General features: G+C 39.5%; 1 long non-coding RNA gene across 1 annotated transcript; it reads left to right on the top strand.

The window, feature by feature from the left end:
* The first annotated feature begins 2,193 nt into the window (after nucleotides 1–2,193).
* LOC146768718 (uncharacterized) lies at nucleotides 2,194–22,061 on the top strand. The gene is made up of 2 exons (XR_014955704.1): nucleotides 2,194–6,679; nucleotides 6,830–22,061. It is a non-coding gene; the product is annotated as an uncharacterized LOC146768718 (long non-coding RNA).
* Nucleotides 22,062–23,420: the final 1,359 nt, after the last annotated feature.

The raw sequence follows: 23,420 nt of genomic DNA, 5'->3' as shown, positions 1-23,420 counted from the left end.
TATAAATCAGAGTCTCTCACCAGTGAGACACCGCAAAACCTCAAACTCTACCATTTGAACAGGAACAATACTATTGAAAGAACCTACTAATAAGTCATTATTAGTGGGTATAAGTGAAGCAGCAAAGGGCAAAAACATAGTCATTCATGGAACCTAGGTGATTTGTTCAAGGAAACAAGATTTTTGGTATATCTGGATTGAGAAAATGAGGAAGAAAAAGTCTGCCTCTTCTGTCTTAGGTTAAATTGTGAAAATTTTTCTGCGGTGCTGCCAGTTTTGGCAACTTAATTTCAAATGTGTATAAGGTGGCACTGGACATGGTGTCCCTACATGATCAGACAGCCATTCAATGAGCCAAAACTAATTGTGCAGTTGAATAAAATCAATTAAGAAGTGAGAAACATTTCTATATTAAAAAAAAGTATCCCTTTTTATTTCATCTTATTGCTGGATTTCATTGTTCATTTGCTGTTGTTCCAGGCATAAGCCATTTGGCTTGCACATATGTCTGGCCCACATTCCTGCAAGAGGTCTGCATTTACTACGGTGAGAGAGTCCATCAAAGAAAAAGAGAGAGATGTGAAGAGAAGATTCTTGGAAATTTGATGACTGGAAAAATGATAGTTCTTGCCAAGGATTTTTTTGAAGACTGGAAAAAACAACAGGACTGGGGACCAGCTATCTGTGGGGTAAGGGAACTTTTAGCATTGACGTCTTCCATTCCTCAGAAAGACACAAATTCTAACCCATTAATCTCTGGTGGGGTCAGCAAGGTCTCCTGCTGTTCATAGTACATCGGCAGTCAAAAATATTCTCAAAACATTTCAATAGGATTTGAGACCTCTATCCAAAACATTTTTTAAAATGTCATCTGACAAATAGTATTTTTAGCACAGCCTGATATTTATTAAAAGCTTAAGAAGCTGAACAAGGTATCATGAGTTAAGAGTTTACAAAAAGATGAACATCTTTCTAATTGTAACAAATGAAGCCACTGACATTGCTACTAAATCTTACAGGGTACTTATTAGCGAAAATGATAATAACTTTATAAATCTCAACAGTGTGTAACAACAGGCACTGATTTAAGGAAAAAATTACTTTGAGCTATGGTAAGAAGAGGTTTATCAAGACCTTGGCCTCCTTGTTTCATGTATAAAATTCCACCTCTCTGCTGGCAAAGAACAGCCCTTGTCTGACTGTCAAAAAAAAAAAAAAAAGACAGAATCCTTGCTCAGATGGTTGAGCCCTACAATGGCAAAGATGGATGATTTCTCTTCTATGCTTGAGAGGAGGAACTATAAGGAACACTGCTGGAATCATGTTCAAATGATATTAATGAGGCTATCTTAAATCATCAATAACATGGACTACTGTTGCCACTTAGACTATTGAACTTTCAGAAGTTTTTAAGTTTCTCCCAGTAGTTGCAAGGTTTGGATGCTTTCAGTGAGGTTTTCATGCATTCACAGCATTCCTGATATTTTAGGAGCAGCAGTAGCTTCTGATGAAAGTGTGTCCATTAGCACAATTGGGCCCTGTCAGCCTCAAGCAGCATAGTGTCATCACCAAGATGCTCTCTGTCGTTAATACCACAGTGCAGGTGATAATTAGTTTTGTCCATAGGTTCTGTTAGTTTAGCAAATGTTTATTCACACTGAAGCATTTTTTATTGGCAGAGAGCTCCAAATTGAGACGAATCTCAATTTTCTATTATTTTTAGCAAGTTTAGAGTAATTGTTTTCTGAGAACCACAATAATTCCTTCAAAAAGTCATATATGTAGGGCTCCAACAAAACACAAGATATCCTAAAACAGGAGGACAGAAGGTGCCTGCTAATCTTTTCCTGTAATTTTCTTGATCCTACAGTGTCTTGTACTGCTGAGGAAATGAGACAGTGAGCCAAAACCATCTCCCCAGGGTGTTGCCAAAAAGACTCTTTGTCCCTGAACTGTGAAGATTATTTTTTATTTCTTGCTCCTGTTTAAAAAATGATGCACAGGCTTGTTGGGCCTTCTTTATTTGGTGAAATGATCACAACATGAACAAATCAGACATGCACAATAAGGGGAAGAAAATAATGTGTGATTACTCTTGGCACCATTGCAGGAATAGCTTTAGCCTGTCAATGTTTGTCTTGCAGGGTTTGGGTGGACTCTGCAGTGCAGAAGGCAGTGATGAAACATCTGAAGACTAAGTTGCTTGACACAGAATCACAGATTGACACATTCACATAATGGTTGATGTCGGGTGGGATCTCTGGAGATCACCTAATCTGACTCCTCTGCTCAGAACAGGGTCACAGGAGGCTGTACAGGACTGTGTCCACCTGGGTTTTGAATATTTCCAAGGATGGAGTCTCTGTAGCCTTTCTGGGAAACAAGTCTGGACATTGGATACTGCTGAGAAAAGCCTGGCTCCATCTCCTTCACCTCCCCTCCCACTGATAAGCTCCACCAAGCTTTTTCTTTCTTAGGTTAAACAGTCCCAGCTCTACCATCCTCTCCTGATATGACAGATGCTCCTGTGCCTTAATCATCTCTGTGGTCCTTCGCTGGAGTCACTCCAGTATCTAAGGGACTCTTTTGTGCTGGGAGCCCAGGCTTGGATCCAGCATTCCTGCTGAGTTGCACTCATGCTGAGAGAAGGAAAAGGGTGACCTCCCTCAGACTGCTGACAACATTTTCCTAATGCAAAGCAAGATGCTGCTGGCTTCAAGGACACACTGCTGGCTCATGTTCAACTTGGTGCCACCAGGGTGCCTAGATCTTTTTCTGCAAAGCTGCTTTCCAGATGGTCAGACCCCACTTGTACTAGGGCCAGGACATGGGATTTCTCTTTGTTGAACTTCATGAGACTCCTGTTGGCGCATTTCTCCACCCTGCAAGGTCCTTCTAAATGGCAGCATGTCATGCTCATCTGGTGCATCAGCCACTCCTCTCAGTTTAGTATTGTCTGCAAACATACAGAAAGTGCATTGTGTCCTGTGATCCAGGTCATAAATGAAGACACTAAAACCTGTGTGGCTCAGCACCAACCCCTGAGGTGCTCCACTGGTGACTAGCCTCCATCTGAACTTCATGCCACTGATCACAAATATTTGAGCATGGCAGTTCAGCCAGTTTTCCACCCATCTCACTATCCACTCATTTAGCTCACTCAGTATTTCACTTTGTCAATGAAGATGTTATATAAGACATTGTTGAAACACTTGGTAAAATCAAGAATAATAATCTTCACTGCTTCCCCCTGATCCACCAAGCCAGACATTTCATCATACAAGGCTGGACAGGAATATTTTATCCCTTGTAAATCCATGCTGACTACTTCTAATCACCATTTTGTCCTTCCCATTCGTAAATGGCTTACAAAAGGATTTGATCCCTCACCTTCCCAGGGACTGAGGTAAGGCTGGCTGGGCTCTGGAGATCACCGATCTTCTTGCCATTCTTGAAGAAAGGAGTGACATGAGCGATCTTCAGCTGTCAGGATATTTTGCTGCTTGTAATGATGTTTCAAAGACAATTGAGATTGACCTTCTAGTGACATTGGCCAGGTGTCTCTGCACATGTGTGTTTGTCCTATCAAGTCTCATGTTCTTGTTTATATTTACTAATCAGATTCTTCTCTACTGTGGATAAGTCTTCCTTGCTCCAGATTATCCTTCTTGTCTCATGGCCTAGAATTGCTGAATACTTCTCTAATTGGTAAAGATCAAGGTGGAGAAATCATTGGGAACTTCCAGGTCCTTTGTCTCCAGGTCTTCTAACCCCTTCAGCAGCAGGACCACATTTTTCCTAGTTTTCCTTTAGCTGCTCATATACCTTTATAAGCCCTTTCAGTCACCATTTATGTCTCTCCTGAAGTTCAGCTTCTCATTTTCTTTGGCTCCCAAAACCCTGTTCCTGCACATGCAGACAGTGTCACTGTAATCTTGAGTCACCTGCCACTACTTCCATCTCGTTTATGCTTATGCACAGTGACAATTCATGTCTCCACCCCTCCCTTCTCCTTCCCTGCTGCTTGGCAGGCAGACAGCTAGGCCACTGCCAGAATTGCTCAAAGATGTAAATGGTTTGGCTGTCGTATAAGGCACTTATCTTTAGGTGACTACCCAACACTGCAGCAGCAGAAGTTGCAGCCAGCAATTGAGTTTCGAGGTCTTAACTAAATGTCTGCAGTTCCCATCAGTGACTAAGCACTGGATATTTTTTCATTAGCTCAAAGTCAGAATCTCAATTACTGTGTAAAGTGCTGTGCTCTTTTCCCCTGCTTATGGCTTGATATCCATATTTAAGCCCCAAACACATTTTCAGAACTTGGCAGGTGGAGACAGCTTTAACTGTGACAAAGATATTGAACCAAACTGTCATGTGGAGGACGGGAAGCACATGAATATTTCAAAGGCAATGCTAATGCTCTTGCTGGTGACTGTCTTTTGATACATCTTTGTTAAATTCTGAATAGCTGTGATTTTGCTGGCAGTGGTGTCTTGTCTTAATAAAGCAAGAGGAACATATGCTATATTGGCACTGTTCATGTGTTGGGGAGTCTCAGCTTTTCCTTCCATCGGTTTCTTTCGGAAGTTAATTATCAGAACAGCAGTTAGGACATTATCCCTCTATTATGTGCTTCTTGACTCTGTTTTCCTTACTAGCAAGGCCATTTTTGTGAGCATTTCCATAATGCCATGCAACACCTAACCCATTTGACTCCAAAGAAGCAAATAACAATAGACTGGTTATTACCTTCTATCATATTACTCTGTGAAAAATTGCCATTTAAATGCAGGCTAAGAGGCCTCAGACACAGAACGGGTCAACCAGATATGGACAAGTCAGTGTTGAGAAGAGAAACAGAATCACAGAACCACGGAATCACAGAATAATTTGGGTTGGAAGGGACCTTTGAAATTCAACTAGTTCAACTCCCCTGCAATGAGCAGGGACACCTTCAACTAGGTCAGGTATGATAAGCAGGACAGTCAAGGCACAGACGATTTTCATGTCGGTATCCCATGACTTGCCTGAGTCCTGTGACAACCTCAGGGGCTGTAGGCAGGGACAGAAGAGGTGACTATCGGGTGTTGCCCATATTTTTGGCCATCGGGCTGCTGGAGCGCCTTCCGGGCCAGCAAGGCCAGCAGCTCCTGCTGCCACTTCAGTTGCTGCCATCTAGTGTCACCTCGCGGGAGGACACACAGCAAAGGCTGTGCCTGCTCTCACCGCGGCGAGGTCAGGGAAGATGCTTCCCTTTTGCCTTCAGAATCAAGTTGACTAGCAAGTGTGATTTCAGCCATGGGACAGGCTAGATTCACACAGCTTTTATCTCTATTTTACCTGCTATCTCGAGGCTAGAGCCTTGAGCTATAGACACTCTTCTGCTAAATGAATTTGAACCCACATCATCTGCTTCCCATGAATATGCCCTCAATAGTAGCATAAGCACTTTCTTCTTCTAACCTATTTCTTATCCTGCCATATGTGATCACCCACTTGCCTCTTCACTTCCACCACAGTGGCTTGGATTTGCTGTCTTGGTTCTGTGTTGTGCTAGTAATTTGGATCATGACTAAAGTGAGTCTTTTTACAAGTTTCCTGAGGCAGGCAGGATTTCTGGTGTCCTCTCTCTCTTGCAGTACCCCAAAGCTAGGATAGAATCAGTCTATTTCTTGGAGTATTGATCGGGCAATTGATTTGCCCAGTCTGGGTATGTAGTTACCAGCAACATGCAGGAACATATTATAATGAAAGGTTATCTGAAACAACCAGATGAGATTCTGTGTGTGCTGTAATTATCTTGAGAAACAACTTGCTCATTTGATAATTTGATGGCATTTTTTTCCATTAGAATGTGATTTTCAAAAGCTTAGTTTTTCCTGATCACAGTATCCTCATGGATGAAAAACACCCACTTACAGGTAAAATTTGAAGGGATTTTGCTAATGGATACAGTGGGGTTTTAGGTAGAGCCATGGGTCCTCAGGCTTTGACTGGAATTTTTTAGGAGCAGGGATCCTGTGTGTGCAGTAAATACATCTATATGTGTATTGTCTAGGGTATTAGCAGAACTATTTGAGTACAAGTAAATATGGGAATGTTATGTTGAAAATCTCAGTTATTTCTAATTGATGAAAATACCCTGGTGTTTATACAAACCTACACAGTGACTCACAATGAAATGAAGTCAGCAAAATACCAGACGTTTTTACATCCAAAACAGAGACAAGTGCCATATGTTCATAAAATACTTTTCTCCTTAGTAAATGTTTATGAAGAAAATGAATGGACAATTTCCAAAAAGAGAGACTTGTGTAATACTATTTTCAGATAACAGACGTATTTCTTCATTTAAGATTTTTCCTTTTCATTTGCTTATTTTCATTTCAAATCAGATAACACAGAAGGATATCTACTATAGCACTTGTAGATATTACTTTATTGTGTTCTCTGTCTACCAATACAGCAAAAAATACAGGAAAACATTTTTCCCTGTAGACCAGAAATGCCTGACTGTTACTGAATGATGGCCCAAGATCCAGTGCCCATGGTCAGACAGAATTTTTTCTAGTAGATGTTGAGCCTGGAGGAACCCTATGTCAGTGGAAGACACTTTTCACTCAAAGCTTTGTCTTGGGAGATACCAAGTTCAACAGCAACCGAGCCCTCTAAGGACATGGTAAGAGTTATTGCTTCTCCCTCAGGTATGGGGAATTTGGTAAAAGCAAATTTTGTTTTAGTCCTGACCTGATACTAAATATTCTCTTATTGAGTTTTTCTGCATTAATCTGAGTTATTTATTTTCTTCAATTGCTTATGGATCTTTTAGCAATGAGGATACTAAGCCACTGATCAATGTTGAAAGTATCAGCAGATAGACCCAAGCAGATTCTACAGGTAAGTAGCAAGTGTTTGCTCTCTTTTACAATATAAGGACAAGTAGGGGCAGTTTCAAAGCAAACAAAAGGACAAGGTTTCATTGAGAAGAGAGTTAAACCGTGGAATGCTGTGATGAAAAATACCATGGCTGTTAAAGGTTTACATGGTTTCAAACACAACTGAGCACATACATTGGAGTAAAAGGTCTACCAAGAGCTGTTAAATGGATAGACACATTCCCAGCCAAGGATTTTCAAGTCTATGCCTTGTTTTCATAATCTTCCCCTTACATCAGTTTCTGGAGCTGAGCAATAGGCTGGATTGATCTCTGGTGTGAATCTGTCTATCTATTCTTTGTGCAGCTACATGTTTGAACTTTGTCTTCCTGCCTAAAAAGATGGCAAAAAGAAGCTCTCACATTCAATTCTGGGCAATCCTCAGTAGCCTGTAGAGGATTCCAGGTAGCAGGAGAGTTGCAGAATATAAAACAATATAAAGAATACAATAGAGAGTGCAATATGAGTGCATCCTGGGAAACAAAAGAATGAGGACAGGTAGAGTTTTTATTTAATCTATCTGGGAGAAGAATTATTCATTTGACTGAGTTGCAGACTTTCATAATCTGGAATAATACACTGCCTATTTTTGTATGCAGAAAGAAAGTCACAGAAAAAACCCACATAAACATGTGAATTCATCTGGATTCTTTGCTGGTGTTAAGAAATAATTTTACTTGGTTTCTAGATTCAAGATAAGCTATTGTAGGCAATCATACTATTAATGTTTTAATTTGCTTTGAGGGTTCTCAACTAACCACTAAGCTTATTTGTTTTCTTTGACTTGGCTATATTTTTGACATCTGCAACAGGATGGTTTTCCTGTGTCACTGCTCATTTGGGCCAATATAAAGTATCAGTTATTTTCAAATATTTGAAAAATTGTATGTGAGGGTAAGGGATGGGTTTACCACTCTTTCCTGTTGTACTGGAGAATTTGATATCCTGTGGCCTGTACACAATATCACATCTGATATTCAGAGATCCCTGCTTAGCTCATAATGGGGTAGGAAGTGTGCCTTATGGGTTGCCCCACACATTTTCTGATAGTTTATCATGGTCTCAGTGGTAGTTCTGGAAACCAAAATCCATGTTTTGTTTGCAAACAGGTTTTCTTAATCAGATGTGGAAGTACACAATCTGCCTAGAGCTTTGTGTCCCAATCACAATCCTCTTTGCAATCAGTCTGAAGCCTTTTTCAGTGTGCACTGGACTATTTGTCTCTTGTTCAGGGAGTGAGGGCTATTCCCTTTTCTTGATATTTTCCTTTTGGTCTGTCTTTTTTAATGTATTTACATAAATCTTTAATTCATAAATTCCCACAATGCAGAGTAGCTCAGTATTGCAAGCTTTGAATTTCACCTATTTAACTAACGGGTGTTTTTTCAAAGCTAATGAAATGGTTTCTGGCATCCTTTTAGCATGTACACCTTTTCAAAGCTTGATTTTAATAAAAAGTAATTTTTTATTGTAGTTTTTGCCATTTTTCATGCTGGGTAGTTCTGTTGTTATTGTCTTGTATCCATACTGTACATGTTAATTTAACCTGGGACTGTATGTGTGAAGAGACCTACAATCTTTTGCTATTCTTGTAGGTTGCTCTGAATGCCAAGCATTATCTTAATTTCGTATATTTGCCACCATGACCAATTCCACATACAGCTTATTTTTTTTTTTTTTTTTTTTTTTTTTTGTGTGTGTGTGTGTGTGTGTGTGTGTGTTCTCTGTGAGAGAAAGAGCTGCTGTTTCAGCATGTCATAGCACATTAACCACTTTTCAGCAGGTGCTTCTGCACAGGCTCCTACCCTGTGGAGAACAGAAAGTAGCCCAGGAGTGTTTACCCTGCGCAGCCCAAAGCAGCCTTCCTTTGCATGCCCCATGGCACAGCTGCTGCTCGTGTGGAGCCTCCAGAAAATGGGACCACTCCAAAGCAATTTCTTAAGCTATCTACTCATTTTGTCTCCTTTCTGGTCAGAACAGGGATGAAAGCCCCACTTCAAAGGCAGCTCCTAACCTGGCCTTCATTTCAAGCTCAATGTAGACAGGATAAACCAGGCTGAGGAAGCAAAAGCCTGTGCCTTCCCTCAGGTTGCAGCAGTAACCACCACCCACATTTAGCATGGGGGAGAGAGCTGTTCTATCCCAAGATAACCCCTTGGTACCCACAGGATGCACCTACAGCTCCTCCTGCTCCATCTGCACCCCACCCAAGTCTATTGGGGAGGACCATGTCCAGCTCATTACAGACTGGGGTCTCTGGGCCTGCCAAGCCCAAGGGCTGGCCTCCCTTCATGCATTTGTACTGTCTTGATATACATTAGGCTCATCAGAGTCTTGTGGTAAAAGCAAATGCATCACAAATGAATGGAGAAAAAGTGAAGCTGTTTTCACGTGGCTTCTACAAATGCTGAAATCACTACCTCAATACGAAGTCCACATGCAACTAAAGGGAATATGAGAAAGGAAAACAGTCCCCTGACTTTTTTTCCAAATTGGTATCTACCTTTTTTTTATGGGAATATGTGGTGCTGTGGGTTGGGAAATAAACAGATTTAGCTGGAAGAAACAGATTTGCTTCTTTAGTCTCACAGCGCAGCAACACTTGAATAAACACGAAATGTCCCTGGGAAGAGCCCTCCCGGAGCTCCTGCCAAGTGACAGACGGGTGAGTTGAAAGGTTGCAACGAGAGAGTCAAACAGAAGGGCACGTTCATTAATGCAGAATACAAGGAGAGAGCAGGGAGAATCAGTCCTTGAGGAGGCAGAAGGAAGACTTGATACTTTCTCAGCAATGAAGTACTGCCACTGGGAAATACGGTAGCATGCTAAAAGGATTTCTTTTGAGGTTTTTTTGTTGCTTTTTTTTTTTTCCTTGTTAGAGAAATTTCCCAGAAGCTTGGTAGAGGAGGGAATATTCATAGCTTTGACAGGTCTATATATAATTATGTAATATTATGATAAAGCTATATAATGATACAATATTATTATATAAAATTATAATATAATACTTTCCTTGTATGTTGTACTGAGAGGAGGGGAATTTTAAAAGCCTACTGCATTAGTGCATCCTTTCTACGTGTCTTGTTCTTGCTGTAGGGATGAAGTAGGAGACACCTCACCCAGGTATGTATCAGGTCTTTTTCATCACAATTGCTGCTTATTACCATTATTAATTAGTAAGGTAATTTCATGTATTAGTCTCACACTAGAAGGAAACTGGAGGTAGGGTATGCAGACCTGGGGTGAGGCCAGATCTTGTGTAGCAGGTAGTGTTCTCAAAACAAGTGAGAGAGACTTTAAGGCAAGAGCTTCTGAAATAGAATGAGACTTCTTTTCACTTCCACTGTAAATTTTATATACATCTAACCAGTGCCATATTGCAGTTCTTTGCTCTGAAAAGCAAGATGTCCTTATGTTGCAGGTCCAAGTCTTGCACAGCAGTTACATGCTTGGCAAAATGGAGATACTGTAAGACTCTGTGTGTTTTAGAGATCTTGGACTGCTCCAGGTCTTGGAAAACCCATTATTTTAAATGTAAGCAAACCCAGACAGCCTGGATGTGTCACCAGTCAGCATGGGCTCTGAAGCTACTTGTTTTCTTTCTGAGTTGAGCACTACAAATCTTCCTTTCCTTCACTGTGTACTTCCTCCTGTCACTATCCCCATCCTCTGATCTTCTTCATCTGGGAGCTTCTCAAGGAATCAAGACAATGTAACCATGTTTCTCTTCCCATGGTATCTGCTCCGGGTGATATTTCTCCACTTGATGGTTTGGTGGCTTCTCCATGTTCCATTTTTTTCCTCTGTTTTAAATAGGCTGAAGAGGATCTCATCACAAGTTAACAGCTGAATTCCCTGTTGACTCTTACAGGATGCACCCGCTCTATCAGGAGAATACAAGGAATGAAGGTAGAAGCTAGAACCTCCATGGTCAACAGGTGGCTTTAGTCCAGTTCAATTAATTCATCTACACCAATTTGTATAAATCTGTGAATTTATGACAAAGCTCTGATTTTTGGCTTCTGGAGGTCTGAAACTTCTGAGGATACTGAATGACCAATATATGCAAATTTCTGACATTTGCTTGCCCTTATATTTTTTCCCAAATATAAATATACTGTCTTACTAAATAAAGATATTCTACTAGAATCTTGTAACAGATCTGTGTCTATGAGCTGGAAAACAAGGAAGAAAATTTTGCTCAAAGAGAAGAAGATGAAAAAGACACTCTACTTTTTCAGTAGTTCATGACCATATCCAGAAAGTTTTCTTTAACCCAAAAGCTGCCCATAATTTCACAGTGCATTATGCATCTTCTGCATTTTCTAAGGTCATTTTCTAAGATACAACATTGACTAAATAAAGTGGCTCATTGAGACAGAAGATGGATGTGACCCACAAGCACTAAAGAACCTCAGTAGACCTCTGCAGATTTTACTGACCTTGCAGGGATAGTTTGAAAATAGTTTGCCTCTGAAATATAGTCTTGCCCATGTTGCTATTTAATGTAAGAAAATATACATAGCTACAAAATGCTTAGGGAGTTGCACTGAGTCATGTACAGAAGAGAACTCTCAATACAAGATGTCCTAAGCTAAAGTCTTACACAACAGACATGCAAGTGCAAGGGTAGGTTATGAGGCAAGTATTGCTGCTAGCATGAAAACATGGTATGTTGCAATAGCAGAAACTTCCAAAAAAATTACACCTCCTTTCAAAAAGTAATTTTTTTTATGATGCAAACAGCCGATAAATCTTAGAAAACATTAATATAGAACTAAAGTCGTACAGCCAGGAATTAGACATCATTCCCTGTGCAAATGGATCAAACCTCACAGCATTAACATGCAGATGAGGCACAATACTGACTTGAGAGAGAATTCCAGAGGAGTGGTATGAAATCATGCTAACTTCCAGGTCTTTGCTTATTAATAAAATATGAACATTTTCTCACCAAGTGAAGATAGCCACTATGTTGAAAATTTTAGCAACAATTGGATTACTTGCAATCATGGAGAGCATGTAGAGCTAGAAGTTATTACATCATTCTACCCATTTGGGACATTTGACTTAGGAGCACAATATTTAAAACTTTCAGGTATTGAGAACACTAAGAAAACTTACTTTTAGAGAAAAGTAATATGAGGCCTTGAAAACTTGAAAATGTCTTGAAAAGACATCATGTTCCCTAGTAGCATATTCCCTAAAATGTTTGTTTAAAGTGTATTTTAATTTTAAGCCCTTCTACCCTAGCAAAGATTTATTTGCACATCTGGAATTAGGTATTTAGGCATTTTCTTAAGAAATATGTAGCTCCTTCTCATCCTCTCCACCAGTCCTATCATGTTTTCTGTCCAGATGTAGGTAAAGAGCTTGGCTTGGACTTCTGAACTTTTTGCCACTGAACAGAGAAAATCAGACAACTGCAAGATTCTCTTAGTGTCCTATTACAAAGCACTTATATGTCCATCTTGTGCCAGGACTTCCTCCTTGAAATGCTTCTGGTAAAATACCAGGAGCTTGATCCCCTTCAAGGAGGACTGGCAATTAAAAGGCCTCATTCCACCCCAAAGGCTGCTTCTGTAGCAAAGGCAAATCTTTCTAGCTGAAGAAATTCCTTTGCTCATAGTTAGGGAGCTGACTGCCTCACTCAGATCAAAATCCCAAATACTTTCCTGAACTTTCTGCATCTCCTTGTTAGGTACCTGAGTTCTAGGAGCAGATTGAATAGAAAGCCTTGGAGCCCAAGGTGAATCAAACTCCAAAATTATTTGATTTCGTGCCCTTTGATTCCACTGAGATGGGTAATGCTGGTAGGGCAATAATCTTCTGCTTTGAGACTGTTGGCCTTCTTTTGAAGGATACTTCAGAAGAAGACTGATTTCCTTGAGCTCATCCTACTTTATAATTGCAGAGGGATATGTGGGTATGAGTTTTGATGACAGATTGTAGCTCTAAGCACACTAAACATAACTCTAGGTAAAACCAAAAGCTCCTAGTATTCAAGGAGTATTCTGCAAACATGGCAAGAAAACAAATTTAATTTCATTTCACTTTTTCTTCCAGGAAATGCCTTGCTTACAAAGGAATATTGAGAGGAAAGGAATGGCTTGGCAGAGCAACTACGTCTGCAATGCTTAGGTCAAAATTCTGGCATGATGTTTGAACAGAAGTCTCTTGTGGTAATACACATTGTACTCTGCCTGGCACTCTGCTCCTCTTTGTTGGGTAAAATAGTCACAAAAAGCAAAGGCCATATTTGTCAGTTCTGTGAAGCAGCCCATCTTAAGGAAACAACCTTGTGAACTTTATCAAAAGCCTGCAGAAATCAGTGATGGGCTTTAGCCCCTTGCAGAGACCTTGCTGCCATGCCCAGCTCTGTGCTGGAAGGGTGCAGTTCCCTGCTCAGGTGTGCACCTGCTGCATCCTGGCCAGCTGTTCCACACTGAAATCCATTTACTTGTGTTTACTGCCTTGCTGTGGGACAAGCTCTAACAAGCCTTCAACACTAACTGGCTTTCATGGCCGGTGTTCAAACATACAAAATGAAGCATACCCTATGTATTCAGGCTCTTTCTGCTCTTTAATCAACATCTTTCTTTACTCCCCCATCTAACTTCACCCTTTTTAATTTACTGTGTAAAACAATTACACATTTTTGCTTTCTCTAGTGTGCAGAGATACATTTCCTCTAATTACAGCCCCCCAATATCCTAAGAAAGATTCTATGTAATTTTTTCAATGACTCTTACCATTCTTTACCTTGGGAATGGAGCTTCAGCTGTGACTTTACATGTGGACTATTCCTAATATTAGGAGTCTAGTCTTCTTTGCTAGTAAGAAGGGGGTTTAGAAGAAAAGGAAATTATACCCTGATGAAGGATTGCCAATTCTCACACTATTATTATGAGTCTTGCAGTATTTTGCTTGAAGTCTTAACTCCCTCAAGGCAGGTGCTTTAGTGAAGGTCTCAGTTTTCTTTCTTTCCCCCCCTTTTCCTTTTTTTTTTCTTTAATCTCAAGGGAATATTTCTAGATCCTAAATTGATAAAGATAATCTTTAAAATTTTGTCTTGATCTAGCAGGATGAAGAGGCAAAGAAAAGCACTTCAGAAAGTTAATTGAAAACCAAAATTTTCTAACCAAGTTTATGAACTAGTCCCGATTTGAGAATAAAGGACTGATCATATCAAGAGATAGAGTAGTCTACCAGGCTTCCAAAGACGAAAAATTGTTGTAAGTTTATTGACTGTTATTAGCACATGTAACTATTTTAATATCCTTTATTTCAGTTCTTCACCAAGTTCTCAGGATGATGACCTTGGCTAGATCTTTGGCTTGATACTGTAATAAAAATTATCTGTGGAGCTTGGTAACATCATCTATAATTAAGGTTTCCTAACATTCTGTATTTTAAGATCCTGTTTTTTGATGCATATAATTTGCCAGATTAACTATTCAGACTGCAATTACTCAGGTGTTCGCCTGGTTAAAGGGAACCTTTTTCTGAGTAAAGTTTTATCTGAAGTGTTTCTCTACTTCCTAGAACAGGTTGAGGGGGAAAAAGGTCATTTGAAAACAGTTTGCATGAAAAAGTTGAAAGGTTTGACTGACAATTGCTGGCATTTGCCTGCTTTGCACCAGAGGACAGGCCTTTGTCAGAAAGAAGTCACTGCTTCCAGAGGTGGGCTTTGTGCTATCCCTGAGAAACTCTCTTCAAATTTGGCCTGGTTTGGAGCCCCCTCAAATCACAAGGTCACAAATGTTTACCTCATCTTTGGTTAAAAACCTCTGCTGCTATTCTGCAGCCTCTGAAAGTAGATTGTCCAAGTACTTAACTCTAATTAGGGAGGTTTTCCTAATATCTATCTGGAATCTTTCTTGCTATGAAGTAAGATAAATTCTTCTTGTACAACAGTGAGTGGATATCAGCAGGAGAATAACTGATTGCTGCCCTCTTCAGAATAACCTTTAATGTATTGTAAGACTGTTATCATGTCCCTGTTCAGTCTTCTCATTTCTAGACTAAACAAACCCCATTCCTTCAACCTTTTCTCATAGTTCCAGTTTTCTAAACCTCTTATCATCCTTATTGCTCCCCCTCTGGCTACTTTCCAGTATATCTGCATGGGCTTTTTTTTGCTGTGCAGTGCCCCAAAATGGACAAAGTTGCAGTAACATAAGGTAGGGCAAGTACTGCTCCTGCATCGTATAGAACCATTCCTTCCAATATCAGACAGAATTAAATTATCCTTTATTTTTATCAGCACCACTTTATAAATACATATCGGATTTGTCCTGCACTGTGACCTTCCTCTTGGTATTGTTGATTGCTCCTTTACTCCTAGTTTTACTAGCATTTTTCTTCTCCTTCCTAGGTGTAGGGAAATACATTTATCTTCACCAATTTAATTTGGTTAATTTTAGACAATGCCTCCAATTTATCAAGGGCAGTTTCAATTCTAATCCTAACCTCTTAAAAGCTTTCAGCTCCCTCCAGCTTGACATCGTCTGCAAATTCTACACATTTTCTCTCTTTTCCATTATCCAAATCATTAACAAAAATATCAGATAGACTAAACATTACAGAACCTGCTTGGACCACACTTGAAATTCCTTCCCAGCAGAATATCAAGTAGCAAAATTACTTTCTAAGCAGCCTTGGTGGGTACATGACCTCACGTATTTGCATGCTCCTGTTTTCAGTAGCAGCAAGAATATCAAAAGCAGAGGGCAGGAGGCAAAATTCCTGGCCCAGGAATCCACCTGTCTGCTGCCACTGCTGGGACTGTGCAGTGAAGACCCCAGGAAGAGAAATGGCAGCTTTTGTGGGTATGTGGGGGGGAGCAATGGAAGTACAGAAGACCAGGGAGCAGAGGCAACCTGTGAGAGGCAGAAAGGCTGGTTTGGAACCACTTAAGTGTCTGTGCAGATGCTCCAGGGTTCAGGACCCAGCCATCTGCCCTGGCAAGCACACCTGCAACCTGCCACAGAGAGCAGGTTCTTGAGGCTGCTGCTCAGCATCAGAGATCAAAGGGGTGCTGGAGTTGGAGTCTCAGGCTGCTGTCATGCATTTAAGATTGGGCAGCTGGAGAGGTTATTTTCCAGTAAAAAATGATAAAAATATACATATACACTAATAGATCTGTGAATGTTACAAAGACAAATATTCAGTACTCATAAACCACAGATATTAAGACTGCAATGGAGATTTAATTATTCCCTTTTTGGATATGCTTTGCAAAAATTGTAATACCTTGATTTTCTGGTAGGACTCAAGGAAAATGGTATCAAGGAGCAAGTGTTTAAGTAATGCTACTGCTTGTCCTCATAATTCAGTGTGTTTCAACACACTATTTGCCACATAGTAGGGGTTCTGTAAAACATGCTGACAGTGGATTGCCCTTAACTTTACAAAATTTTTTTGAAATATTCTTATCCTAACATCTTAGAATACAATAGGTTAAATAAAATTTTGACAAAACCAAGATGATAAGGAAAAAAGAAAGGAATCATCTGGCATATGATATTCAAAGACTGCAGAGTTTGTGCATTTTTATTAATAGATTAAGATGGTTCTGCTGGAAAAGGCTAAGAAAAAGAGGAAAATTTTTATGATGAATGTTGATCAAACAGTAATGGATAAATCACCATTATTGATTGATACAAGACATCTCTTACAGGCATTACTGGTCAGGCCAACCAGATGAGGGACTTGTGAGCATTATTCAACAGTTCAGGCTCCTAGAAGACATAAAGAAATACGCAGATACTGTGCACCAGGTGGACTAGGATTACAGGTAGGCATGAAAGAATAGAATCTTAAACGTTTTTTAATATGAAAACATCCCCTTTCTAGCAGGTTTTTGGTTTTTTTTTCACTCTGTAAATCATCCTGAAAAATTGATGCTCATCAAGCAAAAATGTACTTTAGGAGACGTCTATTTATTATTTAATCTACTGGTCCTTCTGACACTGGAGCTTCCTCAGATCAAGAAAAACCCAAAGAACATGGAATTGCTGCTCCTCTGGCTTTAAAAATTTTCTTCTTTTATTCATGATGTGCAAGTTAGTTATTCATCAACCAGTATCAAGAATGCACTTTTGCAGGCTACAAAGACTTTTTAAACATTATGGTAACCTTCATGTCCTCTTACTACTGACATAAATCCACCCTAGGCAGAGGTAGGGATATTGGCATGATATCATGAGTTACAGAAGCTTTGAAATGGGTCCAGTGCTTAAACAAACTTTTGCAGTTATGCAGGCTTTGGTATCGGATCAATTTACACTGCTTTTATGCTGTTTGCTTTAGTGATACTTTTAATGACACTGTTACTAATGGACATATTATGCAAAGGTACTGCTTCCCTCTGATTCATAGTAGATGTTGTCCAATTTACTGAAAGCAAGAACTGATTCTGAATAAATTTTAGGCACACAATGAAGCAGTTATCCTGAAGTTTACCGTCTGAATTCTCTCACAGGTCAATGGAAAGAGTATGAAAGCCTGCAAAATTTCCAGGCAGAGGCAGACACATTTGCCCTCTGGAAGCATTCACAAACACATACTTCTCTCCACTGACTATAAGGGAAATTTGGCACTTTCTTTTGGGGCACAGGTTACTTATACAACTAAAGTTTAGGTACAGGTTAGGAGGTGTTGTACACAATATATATTTGGTTTCTGCTTTGCAAATAGGAGGGAGGCCCTGTGGGCTCTAACACATGCCATGCATTGCAGAAACTCTAAGGGTAGTGGGCCTTAATCTCATTTTAGCCAGGTGTTAGCCTGGGGTAACTTGCTAATGACAGTGGAGTCTTGCCAACTTTGCACCTGTGCAGTGAGAACAAAAGTAAGTCCATTAATGATGCATTTAGAGCTGGCTGGAGAACAGCAGTTCCACTTCATGATAACTTTGAACATTGCAGAATTGATATTTTTCCTGTATTGATTGGAATGAAAACAAAACCTTCCAAGCACTTTGTCAGAATGTATTTGAATGGAAAAATGCATTTTTGGATCAAAACCCTACCACATGTCTGTCTGCGCTCTCTTTCTCTTTTCCCCTGATCTTAGAAACCTCCTTCTCTCCCCCAAGTCAGCATGGTCACTTTTCCATAAATCCTGACAGCCTTAACAGAGAATATTTGTTTGGCAAGAAATTTCAAGCAAAGGACCTTCCAGACATAGCCATGGGTTCATTCCATGCAAAGATATAACAATTACAGAGCAGAGAATAGACAAGAGTTGCCAAAACAATAGATCCACTTCACTCAAATCCTTTCCTGAAGTTTGAGAAAGCTTCTATAACTTTGTGCATTATTTTTTTGTTTGTTTGGGTTTTTTTTGTTTGTTTGTTTTTTGTTTTTTACTTTTGACTTGCAGCTGAGACTGCAAGCAGTAGTTCCAAAATACCACTGGAAATACCATACTTTTATTGTTCTGGCCATATGGTATGTTGGTACATGTAGTTGGTAACCTCTAGAGGAAAGAACCTGGTTCCCATCAAACTTCCAGCTGATTACAGGTTGGGTCACCCAGTAGTTTTCAGTGTTGCCATCACAACCTAAAGATGACAAAGAGTGTGGCCCTTTGCAGGCTGAGGAGAAATTTGAGGCTATTTCTCAGATTTTTTGAATGGCCATAAAGGTAACTTGTCACCTTTGCTTCTGTGTGCATCTCACATTGGGTGCAGAATGACCTTCAGACATGGTACTCTGGGTAATTACTCTGGGTTACTCTGTACTGAATACCATCAAATCCATCTTTTCTTCCCTTTTGGCCAGAAGAAGAGGTCAGAAAATTGTACTGGCTCTGAAAGCCTTAATTCAAGCCTCTAAAATTGCTTCTCTGTACTTTTCATGTCCAAAGTATTTTTCAACAGTGCATGTGTCACCTAATGCATTACTGTTTTTAGAAACAAACAAATATTTCCTGGAGATTTCTGAATGTCAGTTATTTAAAACACTCTATTTACCTCTGTTTGAGTCCTGCTCCAGCAGATAGAAAAGAAAGTTCTTATATGCACAGCTTAGCACAGCTACCATGGTCCATTAAATACAGTCAAATTTTGTTATCATTCTTCCTCTTATCCTGCCTCCCTCTATTTTTTTTCCACTTAAATAGATTGGACATTCAGAGAATCTCATGCATGCTGGAGGAATTTCTTGATGTTGGCAACAAACTGATATAGTGGCAATCCCCCACAAGCAGTGCAGCAGAGAAGAAAAGAGCAGATTTTGGACTTTCCATCTTTACAGATTTTTTTCTGCCAACTCAGGCAGCATCAAAAAAGCACATATTAGAGACAGCAAAATAACCAGGGATGCACTGACTCTCTGTAGGGAATACTGAGATAGCTACTAATAATGCAAACTAGCAATTACACAAAATCTAACAAGTGAGGAATGTGAACTACAAATAGATATTCACTGATCCTCATTCTTACAAATCAATCAGGCCACAGGAAACTTTGTAAAGCAGGAGCCTCTTTCTTCCCCAACATGAGCCTGTGGGAACACATGGATCCCTTTCCTTCATTGTACATATAATTTTTAGAGAACAGTAGGTTAAGTTGAGGGTCTTGGCTATGCCTTCAAGAGGCTCAATGAGCTTAGGACAAGTCATCCAAGAATCAGCTGGTGAAGGGTAAAGATTGGAATCAAAGCTTCATCCCTGTGGCTTAATGAGAGAAACATGCATAGCACAAAACCTTTTCTGGGCAGGAGAGAAATGCAGGCCTCTCAGAAACCTGCTGGATGCTGTCAAAAGGATCAGCTTTGGTATTAGGGACTATGGCAAATTGCATTCTTGTTCCTGCATTGGGTATGTTTTCTGACCTTGTCTTCTTCATATATAACAGAGAGTGGACTCAGTACAGATATATGTTTCTGCTACTGAACTGGTCACACTTCTAGTCAATAGAGAGAGTAGTCAATGAAATCTTAAGGTAAAATTTTTCTATAGGTACTTAATACAGGTAGGATGATGTGTGTCCCTAAAATGCATCAATTTCTTCCCATTCCAGTACAGGAATCATGGCTTGCTATCTCCCACGTAAATAGCTATGTTGTAAGCCTGAACTTAGGTTACATAAATCCCACCCAAAATGACATTCACCTTAGAAAATTAAAAGCTAAGCAGTCAAAAAAAAAATTTGCACAGAGAATCATGATTGAAAGAGACTTCTCCCACCAGACAGTTTCTTCCTGGGAAGACAAAGAGGATGAACCATACACAAGGGTATTAATTTGCTTTGACTAACATATAATTAGGAAGTGCACAGATGCACTACAGGTGCAAGGCAGTATAAGAGCCTGTGTGAGATAGCGTACAGTGGAGACACAGTGAAGTTGGTTTAACTAGGGAGTGGGTTGCACACAATTACATTGTTGAAAGCCTTGATACATAGAGTAACTGTTTAATGATAATGCTGGAAGAAGACTGTTTAGAAATACAAAACAATGGGGAAAATGCATCATATTTCTAAAAAAGAAATCCAGATAAATCTTTATATTATTTTAAAAGTAAATGCATGACCTAGTGGTCTGATTTCAACTGGGATAGAGTTAATTTTCTTTTTAGTAGCTGGCACAGTGCTGTGTTTTACATTTAGTGTGAGAATAATGTTGATAACGCACTGATGTTGTAGTTCTTGCTAAGTAGTGCTTACTCTAAATCAAGGACATTTCAGTTTGCCAGAGAGCAGGTGCACAAGAAAATGGGAAGGAGCATGTCCAGGACAGCTGGCTCAAACTGGCCAAAGGGCTATTCCACACCACAGAACACTATGTTCAATATGTAAACAGAGGTGAATTGCCTATGACAGGCTGATTGCTACTTGGGAACAGGCTGGGGACTGGCCAGTGGGTGGCAACTAATTATGTTTTGCATTACTTGTCTTTCTGGGATCTTATTCCTCCCTCTTTCTCCTTTAAATTACACTTGTTGTTGTTACTATTATTTTGTTATTGATATTGCTTTTGTTGCTTCAATTATTAAACTGTTCTTACCACAAACTATGAGTTTCACTCCTTTTTCAAATTCTTATTCCCGCTGTGGGGAGCAGGAGTGAGTGAGTGGCAGCTTGGTGCTTAGTTTCTGGCTGGGATTAAAGCATGACATCAAATAATTGAAAGCTGAGCCATAGAAATATTTTGTATCAATACAATCAGGATATTTAACTGTTAAAATCAGAGCCAACACCTTCTGTTGCTGGGATAAACTACATCTCCAAAGATCTTCTTGCAGCTGCATCTCAAGGCAGCTCCTTATGTTACCTCAATCTTTTGAATCCAAGATTTACACAGGCTGTTCCCATGCACCCGCTAGCCTTGTCCCCTGAGCTGGTTGTCCACAGCCTGCCAGGGTCTTCTGCCCTGCAGTTTCCTCTTACCTGGGGTAAAACCTCCTTCTGGAAATGCCTTCTGGAGAAGACTGTTTTGAGTCTGGTGGAGGATGTATCTGTGAAAGCTTTTCAAAGCTCCCTTTTTGTTTCATGTCTCATGGTTCAGTCATTTATATTGTAGCCTGTGTTTTAATGAAACCTTTCTGTCTTTAAGACTAATAATTTGGAATCTCCCATTATCTTTCTGATTGCCATGGTTGAAGCAGGGTGACTATTAAGCTATTTTTGGAGCAAAGACCCCAATGTCTTGAAATGTTTGTTCTGAGTCAGAAGTTTATTCCAGCTTTGGATTTAAGTGACCATAAGTATCTAGTTAAACCCTATCAGGGCCCACAGAGCTTCTGGTCTGTGTTTCAAACTAAGCATATGCTTAAATAATGAATTTAAATTAATGCTTCTTGTATCAGGGCTTTAGTTGATAGTATTTTTTTTCAATAAGTTGGTATAATATTTCTTTCTAGTTGATGTATTGATGTCAAACTGCCAGAATGGTTAGGTTACCAGCCTCTAATTTCAGATCTTTCTCTTTTTCACTGATCTGGGATAGCAACCACTGTCTTGATTTTACACAAAGCGTTTGATCCTCCATGCATGTAAATAAAAGTAAAAGTTTCCATTCACTTCTGTTGTGCAGGAGTATTTCTACAATATGTTGACAGTTCCTGTGGCTTAACACCAGAGCACTAAATTAATAAACATGCAGTTTTATCTCCAAATCTCAGACTTCTTTTTATTTACAAATACCTAAAAAAGCAAGTACCATCATTTGCAGCTTAAAAAAAAAGGGAAATAATTTTTACCTTTCTGTTATACACAAACATCCTGTTTTCTGCAAATTGAGCTACAGAGCTTTGGTCTAAACATGAGACAGAAAATGGCTTTTGTCTAGCCTTATGGATTTTTATATAATGGCAATTATATATACGAAAATTGTTTTTCCTTCAGTAGTGTTTCTGTCAACAATGAACATATTGCATACATGAACTTTATCCTCTCTGTATTTTATGTTCATGTATGGTCTTTAATGTCATCACCACTGATGAAGAATTATTTGATATTTCTAAAATGAAATGTGAGGGTGCACAAGGAACATAGAATTATAATGTCAAATTCCTCAGATATGAAGATAGACAAATTCAAAATAGTGGTCAGACAGTATTTGGAGACCAAGAAAACATGAGACAAAGAACACAATCCTAAGAAAATGTTGGAACAATTGAGCAAACTGTATAGCAGATACTTCATTAATGAAAGCTTTTAACTGAGGTATATTACTAAGAAGAAACTTGTGGTCCAATATAGGAATTATTTCATGGTCTGTGTTTTTATTCAGGATATCAGTCCATTAAATGATTAGAATGGTCACTTTTTGCATTAAAATCTGTTATCTAGCAGTAACACAACAAAGACATTAGTCACGATTTTGAAATCCTCTTGATTTTTATAAAGTACACAAAGATACAAGATACATAATTATTTCAGATTGCAGTCTCTTAAAGTGGTTTGAATCCACCAGTAAATTCAGTCAGAAGTGTTTTGATATGATTGAGAGCAGGGGAATAAGGAGAGCAGATGATACCTGGAAGAAGATTATATCCTGACAGCCTGCCACCCTGGCTAGGATTTCCGGGGCAGATTAAGCTGAAAATGAGCTCTAGCATGACGTAGTGTGAGTATTCCCTCTATAAACAGCAATGCAATGGTTGAGTAAGAAAGACAAGACAAATTTAGTTCTCTACATGCTAAACAATTAGCTGCTGCTAATTGCACAGTGTGTACCATCTTGGAATGCCCATATTCAACAAAGAAAGACTACAGAGGCTGGAGGAAAGTGTGACAGGGAAAATTACCTGCTGGTGAGAGACTGGAAGCCAAAGCATTTGCCAAAACAGTTGTCATGAGATACCCCAATAGCAATGCTTTAGCACCCTTAAAGGGGGGAAATACTGTGTGTGTTTTTGATGGAGAGCAGACGAGGGCTCTCACCTGGACACTGAGCAAAACCAAGTGGGTTTTAAATGGTCTGTTTTTCTGAAAGATAAACATTAATCAAGATATTAATCTCAGCAGAGGGG

This window comes from Lonchura striata, chromosome 1 (genome assembly GCF_050655825.1).
Source record: "Lonchura striata isolate lonStrDom1 chromosome 1, ASM5065582v1, whole genome shotgun sequence".
Classification (NCBI taxonomy): domain Eukaryota; kingdom Metazoa; phylum Chordata; class Aves; order Passeriformes; family Estrildidae; genus Lonchura; species Lonchura striata.
This window is presented reverse-complemented; position numbering and strand designations above follow the sequence as displayed.